This window comes from Rhinatrema bivittatum, chromosome 4 (genome assembly GCF_901001135.1).
Source record: "Rhinatrema bivittatum chromosome 4, aRhiBiv1.1, whole genome shotgun sequence".
Classification (NCBI taxonomy): domain Eukaryota; kingdom Metazoa; phylum Chordata; class Amphibia; order Gymnophiona; family Rhinatrematidae; genus Rhinatrema; species Rhinatrema bivittatum.
This window is the reverse complement of record NC_042618.1, coordinates 435,792,641-435,813,644: the sequence shown is the minus strand read 5'-3', so window position 1 is coordinate 435,813,644 and position 21,004 is coordinate 435,792,641. Positions and strand designations below refer to the sequence as shown.

At 42.1% G+C, this 21,004-nt stretch overlaps 1 long non-coding RNA gene across 1 annotated transcript in view; it reads right to left on the bottom strand.

Moving 5' to 3' along the window:
- Nucleotides 1-5,618: 5,618 nt before the first annotated feature.
- The window catches only part of LOC115089570, a 32,121-nt gene continuing 16,735 nt past the window's right edge, over nucleotides 5,619-21,004 (bottom strand). Inside the window, exons 2-4 of the long non-coding RNA XR_003856171.1 lie at nucleotides 8,642-8,672; nucleotides 8,144-8,194; nucleotides 5,619-6,706 (exon numbers count right to left, since the gene is read on the bottom strand). This is a non-coding gene — a long non-coding RNA (uncharacterized LOC115089570). The remainder of the gene's footprint in view (nucleotides 6,707-8,143; nucleotides 8,195-8,641; nucleotides 8,673-21,004) is intronic.

Sequence of the window (21,004 nt, the reverse complement as noted above, 5' to 3'; positions counted from 1 at the left end):
CACATATCCTTTATTATAAACCACACAGCTAAGAGGTGAGGTTATTTCTATGGACCCTCCCATAGTCTGGGGTTTGCATTCCTCCTCCTTTCAGCAGGGAACTATTGCTCTCTGCCCCTTGGAGCTTCATTTTTAAATTGTCCTGGGTTTATTTAGACCAGCAGAAGTCTTTCCCAGCAGTCCTTGTTTAACTAATCCCTTTCCCCCTCGCCAGTGGTGACAGTGCCGCTGTGACCCAGCACCCACTTCAAATCAGGTGAAGTGCCTTACTACCTTCTAACTCTCCAAAAACCATAAAGGGCTGCCCCCAGACTCTCGGGAAAGAGTCGTTAAAAAGCCTCTCAGGGGGACATCCATTCCAGGTCCCACAAAAGAAGGGGCTGAATTTGAACGGATCCTCCCCCCCATAACTAAGCTATATTCAGCTTACTATGGCACACCCAGGCCTTAATTGTAACAGACTGGCTGTCAGTTACATTAGGCTTCTGGGTAGATAGTTGGACTGACCTGTGAAAGGGCAGCTGGCTGAGGAGCCAGTGAGTTTCCTGGAGAGTGGGGTGCTGAGAAGGGGTAGAAATGAATGGAAAAGGGAGGGAGGCAAGTTTGGGAAGGGCTGGCAGTAAGCAAGAACTGTTACATGATGATATGACAGTGTTATGTCATGGACACTGGCAGGGTGAGCACCTGAGCAGCACAAAAGCAGAATGTGTGTATCAGAGGAAGCGATCGTGGGTGTGCAAAAAAAAATTTCCTCAATCTGAAAATGTTTGTGTTAGAGAGCTTGTGTCTGTCTGTGTCGTATATGTGCCAATAAAAACTTTTTAATCTGAAAATCTGTGTGACTAAGCTTGTGTGTGTGTCTGTAAAACATTAACACTCCCCACCCTGTCTCAAGTGAGAGAAGATCTAAACTGCGTTGTTGGAGGTGGGGTGGGGGGGGGGCGGATATTCCTACTGTGCTTTGGAGCCTGCTCCCCTTTGCATCCCCTCTATTTCCCACCCATCTGGCATACAAAGCACCAATCCCTTCTTTCACACAAACACTTTCCCCTTCCTGCTGTTCCCTTCTCTCTCACAGATAGACATATCCCCTCCTCAGCCTCTCTCCTGCCCACCCATAATCCCTATTCAGTGGCTTCTAACATTTCCAAAATCATCCCCATTTGGTCGATCTGCTCCTAGCGCACTCCCTCCCATCCTGTTCCCTGCCTGGGAGGGGAGGGGTTGGATCAGATAGCAGAAGGCTTTTCTCTGCCCAGTGAGATTCAGCATAGCTTGAAGGCAGCAAATCTTTAAGCAGCCTGCTGCCCCCAGATTTTTGTTACCCTAGGCACAGGCGTGTACTCATTGATAAAAATGGAGGCCTAAATGGAATCAAAGAGAAACGGAAGTAATATGGCATGGCTTGACATCTATGATTTTCCATAAAAGGAAAAAAAAATACTATTTCCATCCTATAGGAAATAATGGGAGCTACTCCGGTGAAAGGAAGGCTGGCCAGACTTATCCTGCTCTGACCTGGAGTAAATGTATTTGGAGTAGAGTCCCCAGAGAACCAAATAAAGTATGTAGGTAGGTGAATAGCCATGTATGGGGCAGGAAAGAGACTGGCAATAGAAAGTAGAAGTAGACTCCAGCTCCTGTATGCTCCAAATATCATTATTCAGGACTTTGCAAATAACTGATAGTTTCCAAACACATAATGACTGAATAATCCCTTTTATGGCCTTATTTGCAATATCTTCCATTTGACTATTTTCCTCCTAGCAGCTAAAATGGTTAGTGATGAACTAACACCTGCATTAGGGCTGCCAACGTTTCTATGGAGCAGGGCCGGGGAGGGGCCCTCCCCTTTTTAATCGAGCATAGATTTTTTTTTCCTTGGCAGATTCTTCCTGCCTGTCTTTGGGGCTCAGTTCAACTTTCCTCTTCCTCTGCGACTCCCAGGAGGACAGCGTGAAACAGAAACAAGTGCCGCACAGCTGTGGGAGAGGCAGAGGAGAGTTAACCGAGCCCCAGAAACAGGCAGGTGAATAAAGTGCTGCCAGGCTGCCACCACTGATTAGCCCCTGGCCTTGCCTGACTGGGCTGTCCGGTCACCCGTGCATAAGAACTGAGCAATTAGGCAGTGACGAGATGAAGCCAGGGCAATGTCATTTCTGTTCACAGGTTTCAAATGTGTGCTAATTCATCCATTTTTTTCATATACACCCAAAATCTTCTTCTAAAAAAACCTCTTTTCTTTCCATTGGCAAATTAGCCTCAGTACACATCTTTCAATCTTCCAGGCAAACTCATTGATTTTTACGAAGTTCAACATGAAGCTAAACTGGGCCATAGAGTAATGAAGACACTTGTAACCCTGCACACCAGGGGTCACCTTCCCAGCCTCGGGGCTCATTGTAGTTACTATCCTCCAGGGACGTGAGCTGTGGACAGGATAATCTGCAGGACCAGTGTCAGGCTGTGAACTCTCCATGTAAATAAACTACTCTCCAGACTCAAGTTGTGCTCCAAATAATAGATAATTTATTGCAGAATCTTCAGGATCAAACATAGTGACACTGACAGTTCAGGCAGATGCAGAAATCAAACAGAAGTACAGTTCCAGAAATCTTAACTCTTCTCCTTAAATAACAGTTTCTTCTTTCAGAAACACAGTAATTCTGATTACTTTGTTTCTCCTCTTTCCTCAGCTTTGGCATCCCCTAACCTGGTCCTCTTTTTAATTTCCTCAGATAGCAAAATAGTTACTCACAAGAATGTCCTGCTCAGCTCAAGCACAAATCCTCTGGTGCAGCCATTAGGATTCTCCGAGCCCTAAAACAAGTTCCCTCTGGCACAGTTTGGCTTCCTGGCACAAATTAGTTCCTGCTTTAGTTAACTGCAGCTTTTAACTTTTACTCTTTTAACTTCCAGTCTATACTGCATGCTCTACTTCTTCTCCTCTGCTCTGAAGCCTCTGGGGATTTTTAGGAGCAAATTCTTACAGTCCTGTCTGCTCCCTTCTCAGATTCTGGGTGAGGATCACAGCTCCATTCAATTTTCTTTTCTTGCAATCTGGAACAGCCCCAGACTCAGGAGAGTCAGGTCTTTTATCACCTTTGCTCCATAACCAAACCCTTCAGGGGATGAACTCCCTTGTCTATCAAGAAGGCAGGTTACACTTCCTGACACATAGCTGACCCAGGGCTCTGGAATATTCTTGTGCTGGTTCCAGATTAACCTTTTGACCTATGCGCATCCTGTGCACTTCCAGATGATGTTCACACAGTTTACAACTATTTAAGGCTCCTATAAAAAGGTTGATGTAATATCGGCGCTAGAAAAACGGGTGCTCATATTTGAGCGCTTGCTTTGCTAACTAGCATCCATCCACCTCTCCTGGGCATGTGATGCAGTAGGCTAATGAGCCGCTGAGTTAAAAAGGAGGCGCTAGGGGAAATTGTGCGTCCCTAGCGCCTCCTCGGCATTAGGCACCCAGGAGAAGTGGCTGTGCACGGGTTAGGAAAATGGTCGCTCAATTTTACGAGCATCTGTTTTCCTAACCTGTAGACTTTTGAGGCTCCTCAAGATTTAACACCAGCTCCGGGGCTGGCATTTAAAATGTGCATGTTGGGCACATGGTTATTTTTTACATAAGGTGGAAATAGCTAATAGCCCCATCAAAATGGCATTTACGTGTGATAAGCGCTTTGGATGCGCCGATCCCCTTTATTGCATCAGGGGTTATGGACACGCATCCAACCACGGGTTAACCAGTGCACTAGTCTGAGCACCCAGTATTGCATCAACCTGAAAGAGGATACCTGCCTTTCACCATTAAACCTCGCCACTCTTTTAAACTCCATGCACGTTCCACACACTAAATTCTGAAACTTTGTTTTGGATCTCCTGGAATAATAGATTAGTCTGTCTCGTTTATCATATCAATCTGACTCTCACGATCTTGTTGAAATGTTACACAAACACAGCTTCTCTAATTAAATGGGGCTGCAAAGCAGCATAAGAATTAAACATAATGAATTCTTCTAACACTTTTTTTAAAGCCATTAAGCTTAAATTGTCATGAAAAACTAAAGTTGAGTCAGCAATGTACATCTTTTTCCACAATTTTATGTAATGAAGAATAATCAGCAGAAAACCAAAGTAAACTGTTTTCTGAGATTTTAATGTCAAAATAAGGGTCAAATAAGTTTATAGATAAGACATTTTATTGAACTATCCTAATTCATCTGGAATTCCAGCTGGGGGAGTCCGGATGGTGGGTTTATGGGCCTGGTATCAGCAGGGCCATCGCGTCCATTAGGCAAACTTCGGCAGTCGCCTAGGGCACCGAGCCACAGGGGGCACCAAAGAGCAGCCACGTGGTGCTGCAAGCAGGGCCCATCCCACTCACGGCAAAGAGAAACAGGTAAGGGGGTGGGGAGGCAGCACAAGGGTCGCCTAGGGTCACCAATACCCTTGCACCAGCCCTGGGTATCAGCTTTGTAGGTACAAAAACAATAGGTAACATGTTGGATTGGCCAGACTCAGAGGATAATGGGATGTATTATTCTGCAGGACAGGACAAAGGAAAACAAAATGCTTTTCACTTCTGTCATCTGAACTGCTTTCCCCCACCATGCAATTCAACCCTGTTAAGATCTTCAGAATGCCTTTTCTCTATCAACCCTGGGATTCACAAACACTACAGCATAATTTCAACTTGTAACTTTATTTGGTATTCCGGGGGTTCTAGCAGTAAAATAACAGCAGCAATCACAAAACAATAGAATGTCAAAGGATCCTACTGCAGAGCAAACAGACAGCCTTCGGTAAAACAATGTTGACCCCTTTTAGCAACAGTTCTAAAAAAAAAATACAAAAATAAAAAAACACCAACATCTCCAGCTGACTCATGTGTAGCCCCCGAGTCCATCAATTCAAAATATCTCTTGGAGGGGGGCGGGGAACTACTCTGGAAATCAGGACTGTTCATTCTTCCTTCTAGTGCCTAAGAGTAACCCTTTGACCCATCCACATCCATTGTAAGAGAAAGACCTTGCTGGCCTGACAGAACCAGCAGGCTTTAGAATTTACCCAAAATGGGTCTTGTCCCTCTAGACTCCAACTCTAGCCTACTCAAATTCCCCAAGGATCTCCTCCCATGCTCAGGAACTCAGACTTGTATTCATAGGGCCATAATTCATGTAGACAGACTCTAGGTTACCAGAGAGGAAGCTGGTGTGACAGAAAAGGGTCCTGAGAGCAAGCTGAGACAGCACAGTGGTTCCCCTCTGGAATATTGTGAGAGGAGAAGGGGACAGTAAAAGGAGCACCAGGGGACAAACAAGCAGCTGAGGCTGATTCAGAACCCACATGCTAGAAAAAGAAGTTGTTAGCAGGCTGGGAAAAGAGCAACTCAGATCTGACAGTCTGGAGGGAAGGAAAAGAGAGAGCTATCTTTTCTCTGTTTTTAGAGGAACTGCTGAAGAAAATTCTTGAGGGCACAGTGTGACTACATTCTCCATAGACTCTATATTGTTAGGAGAGGAGGATTTCCTTTGTACTAGTCTTGATTCCTTAAAAGCCACCAAAAGTGAATTCACTGTGTGTGAGATAGAAAGTATAGTGAAAGTTTATTCACATTGCATTCCTTTAAATGGAAGAGAAAAGTGAGGACATTTGTGGAGAATTAAATGATAAAAGACATTATAGTTTTGCGAGTATGTGACTGTGAACATGAATAAATACTCTAACATCATATGTGATAGGGAGACAGAAAGTTCTCGGTCAATTTTTAAATCTATTGAGAGAGAACTTTGCTCTAAAACTGAGCTACATTCCTAGTGCTGGCAGGAATCTAATCCTAAATGGCTAAGAGAGACAGTATGTTAAATTAATTCAGGAAAGTATGCTTCTGAAGGTTAATTCACATTTGCTGGGAAATTTGAAAATAGATATAACAGAACTGTATATGTTTTCTGAGTTAGAATATAGTTTCTCTAAGATATCCTGACAGATGAGGGAACATTCTTGCTCTAGATTCTGGGAGAAGATTGTCTAAAGAGCTCTGGTGTATATGCTAAGTGTATTTGGTACATTAAGATGCTAACACACCTGTACTGAGGAACTGTCAAGGACTGACCAGAATGTAGGTGAGTCAGAATGTCTGATCCTGAGTTTACCATTTAAGGTAAGTGGCAATACCACTTACCTTAAATGGTAAACTCAGGCTCAGACAACAATTCAAGGTTCACAACAGGCCTTTAATAAAGGAAGAACATAGCAAACATACAAGATCCTGGTTTATATTATGCAGGAAGAAAAGAAAACACAGGATCACTTCCTTACAAGGCAAACAAGGTTTATATTCACAACAATATAAACAAGATTCAAGGTAGTACTCACAGTTCAGATACAGAAGTTCAAGGGACATAAGACAAGGGTCCAAGCAAGCAAGGCTGAGCACAGGAACAGGGATCAGACAGAATGCAAATAAGCTTAAATCTTGTTTGCTCAGGATTTAAACAGGACAGAAGAGGTTCTCCCTTTTGATCAATGAGGGCTTCACTGGGTGTATATAAGCCCTCAATAAGTGAAGGTAGAAATAGCACTGTTCTCCTAGATCTCTACAGCAACTGTGGCTCTCCCTGGTAGAGAGTCCCAGCCTGCTGATCCTACAGCCACTGGTTTGAGACTTCACAGGATCCTGTAATTTTATCTGAAAGACATAAGGAAAAGACAGATTCAGGAAAAATAATCATGGACAGTAAATTCTACTTAGTTTTTTTAAGATTTTGTGATAATGCTTATCCGATACTGTGCACCATATGCTTCTGACCACGGGGTACTGCACAGCAGTCAGTATTCTGTACTTTAAGGTCCTGAGTCTCGCATGGTTCCTGGTATCCTCATCTTCTGATGCATTCTTAAGTTCTGGCTAAGGAGGCCTCACCTACTCAGCAGTTTTATAGGCCCAGCGCACAGGATTTTCTGTGGGCACACCCTGATATCATTGCTTTCTATAAAAGAAACTCAGTTCTCTGAGCCAATGCCTGAACATCCTGTTCTTGTTACTGCTGTCACCTGTAACCCTGCCTGACCCTTGACTCTGCTTTGTATGCTGCTTCTCCTAACTTCTTGCTTGCCTCTTGACTGTGTGTGAACATTGCCTGTCCTGACCTTGGCCTGCCCCCAGATTCTGTTCTGGTGCCTTGGTCGTGATGTCAGCTGCTGTGTGTCCGCCTCTAGTCCATGACACATATAATGTGGTTCTTGGAATACAGATGTGTAAACCCCCACATATGGAGGGGCCAGATAACACCACATATAGCACACCCACATACCTAAAGGTTCTTCTAAGGATGGGGAAGAGAGGCTGGAGCAGAAAGTAAAAATATCAAATAAACACACAAGTAATGCAAATAAAATCATTGCATGCACATAACACATTTGGACTCTATAAAAAACAGAAGCACCTGGCATTGTAGTAAAAGAAAAAATCATTAGCATTGGAAAATTTAAGCTTTTTGTAAGTTATAACAGAAAACCACTACCCCACCATGTATCTCAGTTCAGTGCCAGAAAATATTCAAAACTCCCACCTAAATTCTGGCCAGCATATTAACATAATTAACAATTTCACATGATGGTTGAATCCTTTAGCAAACTTCTCTGCAATCCAGATGAGTGAAGCAGTTACAGAGGCTTGGGATTCAGTGTTTCATGGAGATGAATGTCCAAAATATTACAAAAAGAAATATTCCCACTCAGTTCTAAAGAAAATTGCACAAATAGTCTGAAACTTCCTTCTCAGCCTAATATTAATAGTATGCATTGCTCATCTAGCTTGAAATAAAACAAAAAATCAGGAAGTATCTTTAAAAAAGAGTCACCTTCCTTTTCATCACTACAAAATAACAAACTATCTGCCTCTGAACTATTGTATAAGTAATTTTCTTCAGATAATGACTACAAGAAAACTTCCAGCTACCTGAAACTGCTTTTCCTTTTTATATAAGCAAAGCAGCCTGCTGGAAGCTGCAATTAAAACCTCACTTTGTGGCTGCATTCCTTCATCTCTCCCTTTCCCTGCCTCTAAACAAAAGCATTGTTACCTTTTATACTTAAATAGGCTCATTAGTATTCAATTCCTTACCCCTCTTTGGCTCCATGTAGGTATCACTCTCCCAAGCTCTGATGCAAAAGCCTACAATTTGTCAGTTCAAATATAAAGAGTATATCATGAAAAGTTAATTATAATAAATTCTAATATCAAGTAATGTCCATTTGGCGTCAGTGTAATTTACAATATACAGCACTGGATTCATCCAAAGGAGCTCCCTGAGGGCTTCAAAGAGAAAGTAATAAGTGGGAGGGGGGGGGGCGGTAAACGCAGCCTTTACACTGCCCCACATTGAGTGATAACAACTGTTCTTTTGACTTCCAAAGGAACATTTGTTGTTCTACCCTGCCATTTCTAACTTCAAAAAAGGAAGGGACCAGGGGCTCTCTCTCTCTCTTGTAATTTAATTTACCCTAGTCAGGCAGGGAAAAGAACAATTTTAATAAGTCACTAATTTGCAGAAGGAATAAGGTTTATACATTTGTAAAATTACTTTGGAGGTTTAGAGTGATTTGAAATTAGATTACTTACCTGTTATGTAGGACAGAGTCTAAATTGTTACCTGTAAAGAGAAAACAGTATTACTAGTGTTGCTGTAAAGTGGTACCAAGTGAGAAACTAAAACAAAGTAATTTACTTAACCTTTTATTTGAGTTTTTCCTTCTTTCTGTTAACCAATTTCATTTGTTTTTCTCTGATCCATATTTCTCTGATCCATATTTTTTTCTCTGATCCTGTTTTTCTCCGATCCATATTTATTCGCCATATTTAACACCGCCCATTGATGTTATACTGTTGCTAACTCTTTGCTTTATCGGTCTCTTTCCACCCATTTATCACCTAAAATTGCCATTAACATTAGAATATTATTATCCTGAGTTTAATTGTTCTTTGTTCTTAACTTTTTTTTTTAATCTATTTTTTCTTAACTTGTATTTAAGTTATTGGTGTTTAATTTATTTATTTGTTCTTTGTTCTTAACTTGTGATTAATTTATATATGATGTGTGATGATATATGATATGTTCACATTATTTAATATTATCTGTAAAGCTTGTTGCTAATTACTGTTTATTGTAAACTGAGGTGATGTTATTAATGTGCCGCGGTATATAAAAATCTCTAAATAAATAAATAAATAAATAAATTCATTCTTCCAGCATTAGTGTGAAATAAAATTATGTTGTATTTATTTTAGTTTCTGGTTCTTAAGACAGATACACAGATACCATCCTCTTCCAAACTACAAGGAGAGAACATTTTTTGTTTATGCATCCCAGCCCCTCCTTTCTTCCTGTGGGAAATACTTTGATATAGATTTACCCTGCAGAGGGGTGAGATTGCAGGGAAACATGGTTCAGCTTTTCTCCCCTATTGTGTCTGAGTTATTTTAAGTACATGGGAGAACATTTACATCACTCTTCTCATACTCCTTGGCATCGAGACTGGTGGGGAGCTCATGTGTTGTACTGAGATGACAGAGTCCCTTGCTTCATTTTGGGCACTTGCTATAGCTGGGGAGTGTCATGCTCGTGGCACGTTACAAAGACTCAGTGCTGTGTGTCCCAATGGAGTTGCAGGGACAGACTAAAGAGGAGAGGAGGCCCAGGGACTGCAGATTGCAGTATTTTTTGAACATATCTGGATCAATCTGTGGGGGCAGATGGAAGAAAGAAGAGGACAAGGGATTCACTGAGTCTGGGAAAAGGAAGTAGAAACCTAATGATTAATGAATGATATGTTTTTTGGAAGAGGAGGTCTGGATAAAGGGCTTTGGTGGGGGGGGGGGAGAGGGAAGAGAGAGGAGGTATCACCAGATATAGTGACCAAGAGGAAGGTGGGCTGGATTAAGGGCCTCGAAGGGAGGCAAAAGTGAGAAGAGAGAAGAAGGAGCTGGGGTCATTCATCATTCATGGGATTAAAGGGGGAGAAATGGAGAGGACTGAGGATCAAGTGGGGGAGAGATGGTGATCAGGGAGGGTGGGTTCAAGCAAAGGGTGAAAGAGAATGTCCACACTGCCAATTCTCCCTTTTTTTTTTCTTCTCCTCTCCTTCCACCCCTTGCAAATCTTCACTAATCTCAGGGTGAGAAAATCTCAAAGGTATGGGTAATAGGCTCCAAAGAGTCAGGTTTAGGATTAATTAATTATCCAGCTAAAATTTAGACAGATAATTTCGGAGCATTTTGAAGGCATTCCAGGGTGGAATACAGATTTAAAAAAAAAGATAACTTATTCGGCTAACTCGGATATTTAGAACTAGCTAAATGAATTATTCACCAATGCTTGAAGATATTTGTTAACTTTATATCACGTTGTACTAGTATGAATGAATAGTGTTGGTTTTATTTATGTATGTCTTATTGTAAACCGCCTAGACGGTCAGACTTTGACCAATTTGCGGTAAATAAAAACTTTTTAAATAAATAATAGTAGACATCAGTGGCAGGAGGTTTAAGTTATCTGGGAATGTAGTCTCGGATAACTTCAACTTAATCGGCAATTTTCAAGGAGTACATCAAGATAAGCTGTTACTTAAAAAAAAAGAAAAATTCACATGAGGGCCTCATGACCCAATACAGCAATTCCAACCCCCACCATAAAGATTCCTGAACTCTCCCCAAAAGAAGTTGTGGGCCTGAAGGCCTGATAATCCTTCTGGCCCCCCCCCCTCCCCACACACACACAAAAAACCCAAAAAAACTTAACAACTTCAATTTAATGATGCCATTCCCTAACCCAGGTCCCCGGCCGCTCTTCCTCTACCATTTACATCTGGCCGGGAGCTCAGATCTAACGTCCGGCTCCCGGCACCTCTCATGTTGCTCTGATGGCCACGCTGGTTGCTTACGTAACCAGAGTAGTGATCAAACCCTGTCCGCTATACTGATCACTTATGCAACCAGCATAGCCATCAGAGCAATGTGGGACCCACTGGGAGGCAGATGCTAGATTCAAGCTCCCAGCCTGATTTAAAGGTTGGGGTGGGGGTGGGGGGAGCTGGATCAGGGAATTGACAGGGTTATAGTTGTGGGGGGGAGGGAAGGTTAATAAAGTGACTTTATTTAATTTCTTAATTTTGGGGTGGTCGGAAGGATTAATCGGGTTTACAGGCCCACAACTTCTTTTAGGTGAGGGGATCGGGGATCTTTGTGGTGGGCGTTGGAATCACCACCTTGGGCCAAGAGGCCCTCACATGAGTTGTCTTTTTTTGGTTTGTTTGTTTTGTAAACAGATTAATTGGTGATATTCTTTAACATCACTCGATTAAGTTATCCAGCCTACCCGGCGATATTCACATCTGGCCAGTTAATTAGCAAAGTTGTTCAGGCAGGCTTTCCCAGATTACTTTATTTGGGGATATTCAATGGGACATTTATCCCGCTGGATATCCAGATTAATTTATCCAGCCAACTTTAGCTGGATAAGTTAGAGGCTTTTTTGAATATTGGCCTCTTGAGGTCTTTGGCATTGCCCCAGGAAGTAAATTGAGCAGACTAGATGAAGGGAGGAAAGCTCTCGAAAAATAGTCAGAGAGGTATTGAATTAGTCCCTTATTTCTAGAACAATCAGGTGTATAATTAAATGTAAATAAATATGCATGTGGCAACCACAGTATTTTGCTGAAATTTAATGTACTTTATATAAATCCATACAGACTCAAAATGGGTTGATTTAGCACAAGTATAAATCCATACATAAATATTCACATCTCAGGCCCTGAAGAGGAGCTTCATCAGGAAACATACTCATATTCAAACATATTCATCAGGAAACATACCTCAGACCTCAGATTGGAACCCTGCCTCTTAACATTTAGGAAAAAACTCAAGACGTGGCTGTTCCGCCAAGCCTTCTCAGATCCCCCAGATACACACTAGTTTGTCCTTATTCTCTGCCCGAACGATGGACCTATCCTCTGCCTGAACGATGGACTCTGGTACTTCTAAGCACATGATGATTTAACCTGTTTTTCTCTATTGTATTATATTTATAATTACTGCCGGCTTTTAACCTCTCTTTCCAGCTGATTAAGCTTCCAAGTTCATACCCCTTGTTTGAATGTAACTTTGCCTCTTCCACTTCATTTGCTTATCTTATTCTAGTTGTCACTCCAGTTTTTTACCCTGTTCGATGTAAACCGATCCGATAAGGTTTTGCTATGAAGGTCGGTATAAAAAAGTGTTAAATAAATAAAAATAAATACTGCTAAGGATCCCAACTGGAACTTAAGTCCATATATTGAGAATGTAACAATGGAACTTTGGGCACTGTAGGACCTTGGCAGTGCAATTTTAACCACCCAGGTTTAAAATAGTATATTAGAACAGCAGAGAGATAAACATGGCATGTCTCTGAGAGAGTGGTAGACACTTGGACCAGCCTTCCAGCTGAAGTGGTAGGGGTTAAAATCGTGGCAGAATTCATGCATGCATGGGACAAACACAAAAGAGGATCCACGTGGCACGCGAAGAGAGGGAGAAGATGACAGTAGGACTGGTACAGATGCCAATATCATCCACGTTTCTTCATGGATCAGCACAAAACTACAGTATAGGTCTAGAATTACTTCTGTGCTTTGTAATATTCTACTTTATCTAGAGAGACAAAAGACTTGTTTTTGTCTCTGGTGTGAATAAAAATAAGTTCTCCAAAATGCAAGGGTAGAAGCCTAGCCTAGAGGTTAGACCCAGGGAAACCAGGGTTCAAATCCTCCTGTCGCTCATTGTGACCTTGGGCAAGTCACTTTTACCTCCATTGCCTCAGGTACAAAATTAGATTGTAAGTGCTGTGGGGATAGAAAATGCCTACAGCACCTGAATGTAATCCACTTTGATCTACACTGTGAAGTGCCGAAAAGTGGAATATAAAAATCGAAATAGTTACGCCATTTATCATGCTGGGTGAATTGTGGGTTGTATCTGTGAGAAAAGGCAGTCTCCTGTCTCCTCCTTTGCCTTATCATTTAAAATATATTTTTTCTATTTCAAGTTTAGATGCATCAACAAAGCATAGCAGCGTCATCTTGGATTGTTCTACTAAAGGCAAATATCCCATGCGCTTTCTCTCTGCCTGCAGTATATAACTTTGTAAAAGGGTTTTCATTTCTCTTCAACAACTCATTTGCCCCGGCAGTACAGTTTAAGATACAAAGCTGACCACTCATGTTGGACTTAGGAGTGAAAATCCCATGTGTCTGTATTGTTTAACTGAAGAAATGACATCTTTGCAAGAGAGGTCATGATTACAGATTCATGTGTGAACCCAGAACAAAACATAACATTCATTGCTGGTTATAGCATTCCCTTTATTAGTGGAGTACTGGGATCTGCCCTAGTGCTGGCTCTGTTCAATATTTTCATGAGTAATATACAGTGTATTGCAGAGGCGTTAATAGGAAAACTGTGAGGTCGATATTCAAAAGCCATTTAAATGGATAACTGAAAAATTCTCTGTCTAAATGGCTACACCGGCATATTTAAAGATAATGAGATTTCTGGCTAGAATTTAGCTGGATAAGTTAGGCGCATTCCAGGGGTGGATGGGAAGTGTTTCAGATAGGAGAGAAGTTAGCCGCATAAGTTAACTGATAGTCGGAGTTAGCCGGTCAACTTATGCGGCTAAGTCTGATCATACTGCTGACCTGTCCTAAAGTTAGCCGAATAAACATATCCAGCTTACTTTAAGTTAGCGGGTATATTCAGCGGTTCGAGTGCACTGCTGAATGCACCCTGCTAGTTAGGCTACCAAAATGGTGCAGGGTCTGTATGTACAACAACCCTGTGAGATGAGGCAAAGTCCTCCTCTTCCTCATCTATTAAGAGTTAGACAACAGGGCCTGTTTTAGTTTCATTCTAGATCACTGTCCGTTCATCTTTCCTTAAGTCTCCCTGTTTGGTTTTCTAAATTTATTTTTATATTCTGCTGTTCAGCACTTCAAGCGGATTACATTCAGGTACTGTGCATATTTCCTTATCCTCAGAGAGACTAACAATCTTACTGTGAGATTCATCAAGCCACTGTAATGCTCTTAACACGTGTTAAACTGCGTATTTTGTGCCATAGATTTTTATCACTGCGATATCGTGTGATATACGCAATATTTTTTTATGTCCCCACCCAAGTTCCCTCCCCTCTTACAGTTATCGTCTTTGCATATGATTTGCATGCATGAATAATGCAAATGCATGCAAAGAAAGTTATGTGTAGGAAATGCTTTGCAAATATTTTATCGCAGCCTACTGAGAAGGTTGCCAGCAGCAACAAAATAACAACACCTCTTAGGAAAGTGGTGTGAGGCAGGAGGGCTGAGATCCTAATCTGGGTCCCGAGGCTCCCGCCTCACATTTAAAGAGCCAGGGGGGAAAAAACCCCACAGCAAAGAGGGGAAGTTGAAAAGGTCAGGGCTGATCCCAGTCTCAACCTGTGGCCTCCACTTGAGGTGGCCCTGACTTCCCAAAGTGTAAAAATTTAAAAAAATGAGCCTGTTCGGCAACATCTCCAGCCTCCCCCAGTCCATCAAATAAAAGTGCAATAAAGATTGAACTGAAAAAAAAAAAGGTTGTCCTGCTCTTGGCCCCCCCACCCTATCAAATAAAAAGGCTTTCCCAATCCCAGCCCCCACCTCCCCAGAGCTAAAATCATAAAAATTAAGTTCCTGGGCCCCCTTACCCTACCCACCTCTGAGAACTAAAGAAAAGTAAAGTAGGGTTTCAGCCCCCTTCCCATTCTCACCCCCCCAAGTCTAAATTAGGGTCCAGGCCCCTGACATGCCCATCCACCCCCCTCCTCACCCCACTCCATCAAATACAAATTTAGACCAGGCCCTGGACCCCACTTCCCATACCCAACCCCCTCCCCAAAAGGTTAAACTGAAAAACAGGTTCCCCACTCCCCACCTGAAGAAGGATCCAGTGTTGGTGCTGAGTGGACCCTTACACCTGGTCTGCTTGGTACTATTTTCCCAATTTTCTCTGACCTGATCTTGCCCCAGCCATATGTCTAGACTCAGGCCGAGTATTTGGGGTGCTATATTGCAGTTTAACGCATGATGGAGCACTGCTGGGGCTTGATGAGTCAATGGAAGGTAAAGTACTTGCCCAAGGTCACAAGAAGTAGCAGTGGGATGTGAACGCTGTTTCGCTGGTTCATTGCCCGCTGCTCTAACCATTAGGCTACTCCTATACTTACTGAGTCTCTCTTTCCTGTAGGTTGATATCGAAGGGCTTGTTTTGGGAATTTTCCATGTTCCAGTCTTTCTAAATGTTGTTTCCATTATTCAGGTTTGAGTTTTCTCATTCACAGAATAAATATTTGAAAAACTGTCAGCCCTGGGGTCTGTGGTACATTTTGCCGGTAGACAGTACACTGATTTATCAGAAGTGAAAGTACACAGTCACACATGTTCTTTCACTTTGAAAATTATCTCAGAAAAACTATCCATGGACATTTGCACCTGCTAATTCAGGCAGGTAGTTTGTTGTAGAAAAATTACATACATGCTTTTGAAAATTCAGACGTATGGGTATAAGTGCAAACCTCTCACCAACCTTGACCCCAGGAATACGTCCCCCTACTGTGGGTAAAAAGTACATGCACAGAGGTCCTACCTGTGTACTTGTATGCACATAGAGGGTGGAAAACGTTCTAAAAGCTCATTTCCATGGGTAAAAACTCGCAGAAATGGCTTTGAAAATTACCCTCCCTGTTCTTTTCCATATGTCATTCTTAATCCTATCTTGTCTATTTTCTCCTTTGACTTAAGGATCTAAATATGAGAGCAGAGACAGAGGGGATATGATCAGGTCCAGATTTAGGTTCAAAGAGCCGCCTGCTTCTTCTTGCTTTAGGCCATGTGCTGGCATGGCTTGCAAGGGGCACCACCTTGGTGCTCTGCCTGTTGTGGGTGCCAAAATCTTAAATCCAGCCCTGGCTATGATAGAGACATTCAAATACCTCAAGTATATAAATAATGCAGAAGAAGCAAACATACTTCAGAAGAAAGAATTCTCTAGACTAGAGCAGTGATTCCCAAACCTGTCCAGCCAGTCGGGTTTTCAGAATACCTGCAATGAATATGCTAGAGATAAATTTGCATGCAATGGAAGTAATGCATGCAAATGTATCTCATGCGTATTCTGTTAGCACTGCCGGCCGCGGCAAGCCATGACCGGGGCCGAGTGTCATGGCCACCGGCCGCGGCGGGAAGCAGTCAGGGTTGGGCCGGCGGCCAAGATTAAAATAATTACCTGAGGCGTCGGGCTCATTGAGGGCTCCTGTGGTGACAGGCAGCCCTCTTTAAGTTCCTTCCTGCGGCCGCTGCTGCTGCCAGACCCGGCCGCATGTATCCTCTCGGCCGGGCTGACTCCTCCCCCTTTTGCCTCTACTAGAGCCGCGCGCGCGGCTGATGAGAGTTCTTAAAGGAGCCATGACAGGAAATTGTCATGGCTCCCTCTGAGACTGCTTCCTGAACTTCCTGTATTTAAGGCAAGGTCTGACTCTCAGACCTTGCCTTGGTATCAAGGTTCCTGGCTGGAGTTGGTTCTGAGCTTGTGTTCCTGTTTCTTCGTCCCGCTCTGCTTCCCTGCTCCGTGGATTGACTCTTGGATTCTGACCTCTGGACCGGCATTCGTGTTTTCCTGGCTTGACTCTGGTACGGCTTCGGACCCTTCTCCTGTTGTGATCTTGGACTGGACTTCGATCCCTCTTGTGTACCAAATCCTCGGACCGGCTTTGGACTATTCTGTGACTCCGTCCCCTAGACTACCACGACCTGCTGGAGGCGCCAGCCGTCTAGAACCCACGACCCGCAGGAGGCACCTGCATCCAGACTTTTCTTCAGTCTTCAAGGGAGTCTCCTAAGTCCCAGCAGCCGGGTCCCTACGGGCTTCTCCTGGGGGGATCTCGAGCTTCCAGGGTGAAGTCCTCGTTCAACAGCTACAGTAGTCGGCCTCGCCCTTCAACGGTAGAGACCTAAGGGGATTGTCTCCTTTTCGGTAGCGCTGACTCTACCTCGGAACAGAGGTCCACATTCTAATCCCTAACATATTCATTATGGGTTTCCTGAAAATCTGACTGGTGGGGACTCCCCCAGGACAGGTTCTCAGAACAAAAAGCCTTGGTATGAGGCTCCAAGGAAGCAGACTCAAGATTAACATCAGAAGACATTTTGTCACAGAAATAATAGTGGATGCATTGAACTGCCTTCCAATGGAACTAAAGGAGGCACAAACAGTAACAGAATTTAAGAAACCCTAGGAAAGTGGTATGAACATGTTTTAATTAAAAAAAAAATAGAAATAAATAAGTACAGAGGATCTCTGGTTGTGAAGAAATGAAGAGAAATCCAGAGAACAATTGGGGTCTGTGGCACTGAACAAGGAAGTAAATTGGGAAGAGATTAGATAGGTCTTGTGTTCCCTATCTGCTAACATATTCCATGCTACTCTCAAACATTTGAAACTGGAGTGCATATCAAGATCACGTGGGAAGAAATGTAAAAGAAATATGTAATGTTCATTTCCATGATTTGTCAGAAGATATTTTACAGATTCCTCTAAATGTCTCATTCAGGTCACTCATGCGGTTGTTTTTAAGACTCACACACTCACGACCTGCCTAAAAGTGGCAGATGATATTAATACATTGATGGATCTCTGATGTATGCAGATAAATCTTGTGTAAAGTCATTGTGGTTATCCTGAAACTCCAACCTGCTGAGTGGCCCCGAGGACCAGGTTGGGAACCACTGTGCTAGAGCACTTTCTCTAATCAGCATAAACTGATGTTTTCATAGCTTTTCTGTAAATGTGGTTTTATTACTTTGTTTCTAAATGTAAGCACACCTTGGTAAAAATGAGGTTCCAATCTTGCCTGAGTGTAAAAGAGATTATTGTTTAGTTCCAAGTTTCTGTTTACCCTAAAAGGGAAGCCTTTTTTTTTTTAATTATCTTTTCTTTTTAATGCCTGTCCTGTCAGTACTGATTTATGAAATATATGAGGATATTGTGACTCATAATAAACTAAACAGCTCATAACAAAACATACTTCTGCCAAGTTTCAAGGAAGTAATGATTTCTTGACTAAATTTTGAGTGTCAGACATAATGGCGTCCATTTTCAGCCGCTGTGCGGCTCAGCTAATTAGCTGGATAAACATATCTAGCTAACTAGCAGAGTATATTCAGCTGGGTATATTCAGCGGCATGAGCTGAATATACCCAGCTCATGCCGCTGAATATATGTTGGTTAGTTGTTATGATTGGACATAACCAACTAACTCTTAAAGTTAGTTGGTTATGTCCAATCAGCTAACTTTAGGACACAGCCCTATGACCTGACCAGAGTTAGTCACATAAGTTAAGCGGCTAGCTCTGAATATTGGATTTAGCCACTTAACTTGTGTGGCTAACTCTTCTCCTCCATGAAATGCCTCTTGCCTACCCATGGAATGCCCCCTTCTTATCTGGCTAAAAAATTAGTTACCCGGCTAGAATTTAGCTGGATAAGGGCTAAATATAGCCAGGTAAGCCAATTAGTCGTATAACTTAAATGTTATCCATCTAAATGGCTTTTGAATATGGACCTCAATAATATGAAGTCCACAGCTGAGACTGAAATTATGCAAACCCATTTCCTATTTTCTTTATAATTATTATTTTATAATGAAAAAAAAATGTTAAACATAGATGATGTCCATGAAACAGAAAAGGATAATGGTTTCCTCCTGGCAATAATTATAGAAAACTTTGAGACTTATGCAGTAAAACTCATGCAAAATCAATGTTAGCATGGGCTTACAAAAAACTTTAATTTGCTTGTAAAAATCCACTTATCGAGTATTGTCAATTATTTAGCATGAGTAAAAAAAATGTCCCTGGTAGCATGGTCATGCTATTCTAATGTGTGGAAATCCAAAAATATATTAGTAAATAATGTGAGCATGTTACTTATCAAGGGGAAGCTAAATAGTATGATCACAGTAAACTATTCTCTTTCCTCTTGACTGCTGCTAGCTTCCAAGTGGTATAAAAGTAAGCCTATCACAAGGGTGTTGCTTGTCATTGAAGAGAGAAAAAAGTGGGAGAGCTATTACACTTCAAAAAAGGAGATCAGATGGGAATAGAGAGCTGTAGGAGAGCTGTAAAATGGCATGGATGTATGTTTATAACCATCTATTTTCTGTGTCAGGATTGTCAAAGAGCAGTGTGAAAGGATATGGTTGGGGCAGAAGGAAGCATGCAAAGGGGAGACACAGAGAGGAATCTGGCATCTGTTACTCAGAAGGGCAGTGGCATCTGACCATTTCCCCTTTTATGACCACCCTGTAGTGTAGGTACCTGAATGGATCCACCACACAGTCTGCTACTGCCTCAAAGCTCACAAAAACGAGCTCTGCACTCAAACCAAAACAAGTGGTCAGCTGAAAAAAAGCTTCTGAGGCTCAAACTGCAGTTGAGCTGCAAACTTCTGAATGCCTACAGTGGTATTTAGCCACAATAACAATTAGGGGTGTGCAAGGTGGGTTTCACTTGGTTTTCATTTTGTTTGTGGGTGTTTTCGTTTTAGTTTATAAGACAACAACATTTTGTTTAGTGTGTCTGCTATTTTACAATATCATGTACTAAAAATGTCAATCAGTCACCCTCACCAACTAAGCCCTCTTTTTAACTATGCAAACCCCATCTTCAGCTTCCCCTGTTTCCCCCAACTCCACCCCCCCCCCGGCACCCCAAGCTTCCTGACATATTACCTCATCACCTATGGGGGTCCAAGGGGGCACTCCTGCCCCACCTGCAGTTACCTTCAAAATGGCACCGGCTGACGCAAAGCCAGCACCATTTTGAAGTACGTCTCCGATGGGGCAGGACTGGGGATCACTCCGGCCCCTTTGGACCCCACGGATGACGGGGTAAGTTTGGGAGTTCTGGGGGTGGGAGGAGAGATACAGGGGAAGCCAGCGGGAGGTGGTTTGTAAAGTTTATAAAGGAGGTTTAGTCCTTGAGGTGGCGGCCAGGGCTACATGAAAACAAAAGGAAAAAAAACAATTTGTTTCATGTTTCTTTTATTTATAAAACAAAACAAAATATTGTTGAAATTTCCTATTTTATTTTAAATGAAAGCAGATCTGCAATAGCAATGTCAATGACAGCAAAGACATTTTGTCCTCTGGTAACCTTTTGTTTGGAAATTCATTTGCTTTTTTGTAAAGAAAGGCAGATTTATTTTTGAAATGCACATGTGCATCTCCTATGTCGCCTCCTTTTCTCTAAAACAAAACAAAGAGGCAAGGGTGATGCACTTCACAGACAAAATAATCAATAGCCCCCTTCAATATTACTGACACTGAATATTTACTTTTTTAAACTTTTGTTAAAAAGGAGGAAAAGATTTCAGATGCCAAAGCTCAAGACAATTGCTTGTATACTTTAGTGATAAGGCAAAATCATTAGTCAAAAAAAAATATTAATTTCAAAAGTAGCATCTCCTATAATCTGATATCCACATCCTGTTTAATGCTAGATCCAAGCTCTTTAGTTTTTTCTATAATAAGGATCATCAGATCCAGAGAACACCTGTTCAATATACAGTTCTAGTGTTAAACAAATGCCTTGTCTTCTGTGAAAAGCTTTGGTTCTTTGTAAATGTGTAAACCACATGCTATAAGCTCATTTGTGCAGTATTCTCTGAGAGTGGCACCGTATAATTCAATTCTTGTGAGTCTTTTATATAACTATAATAACTCTTTTCAGCTGGAAGGGAATAACACCAGGAGACACATCCCGAAACACGGATGGGTCCCGTAACACAGTCTTAACACGTTCATGGGAATAACTAAATGCATTGCGCCAGTTGCAGTCTAGCATTGCCTGTTTCGGTCTGGGTCTCCTGGTGTCA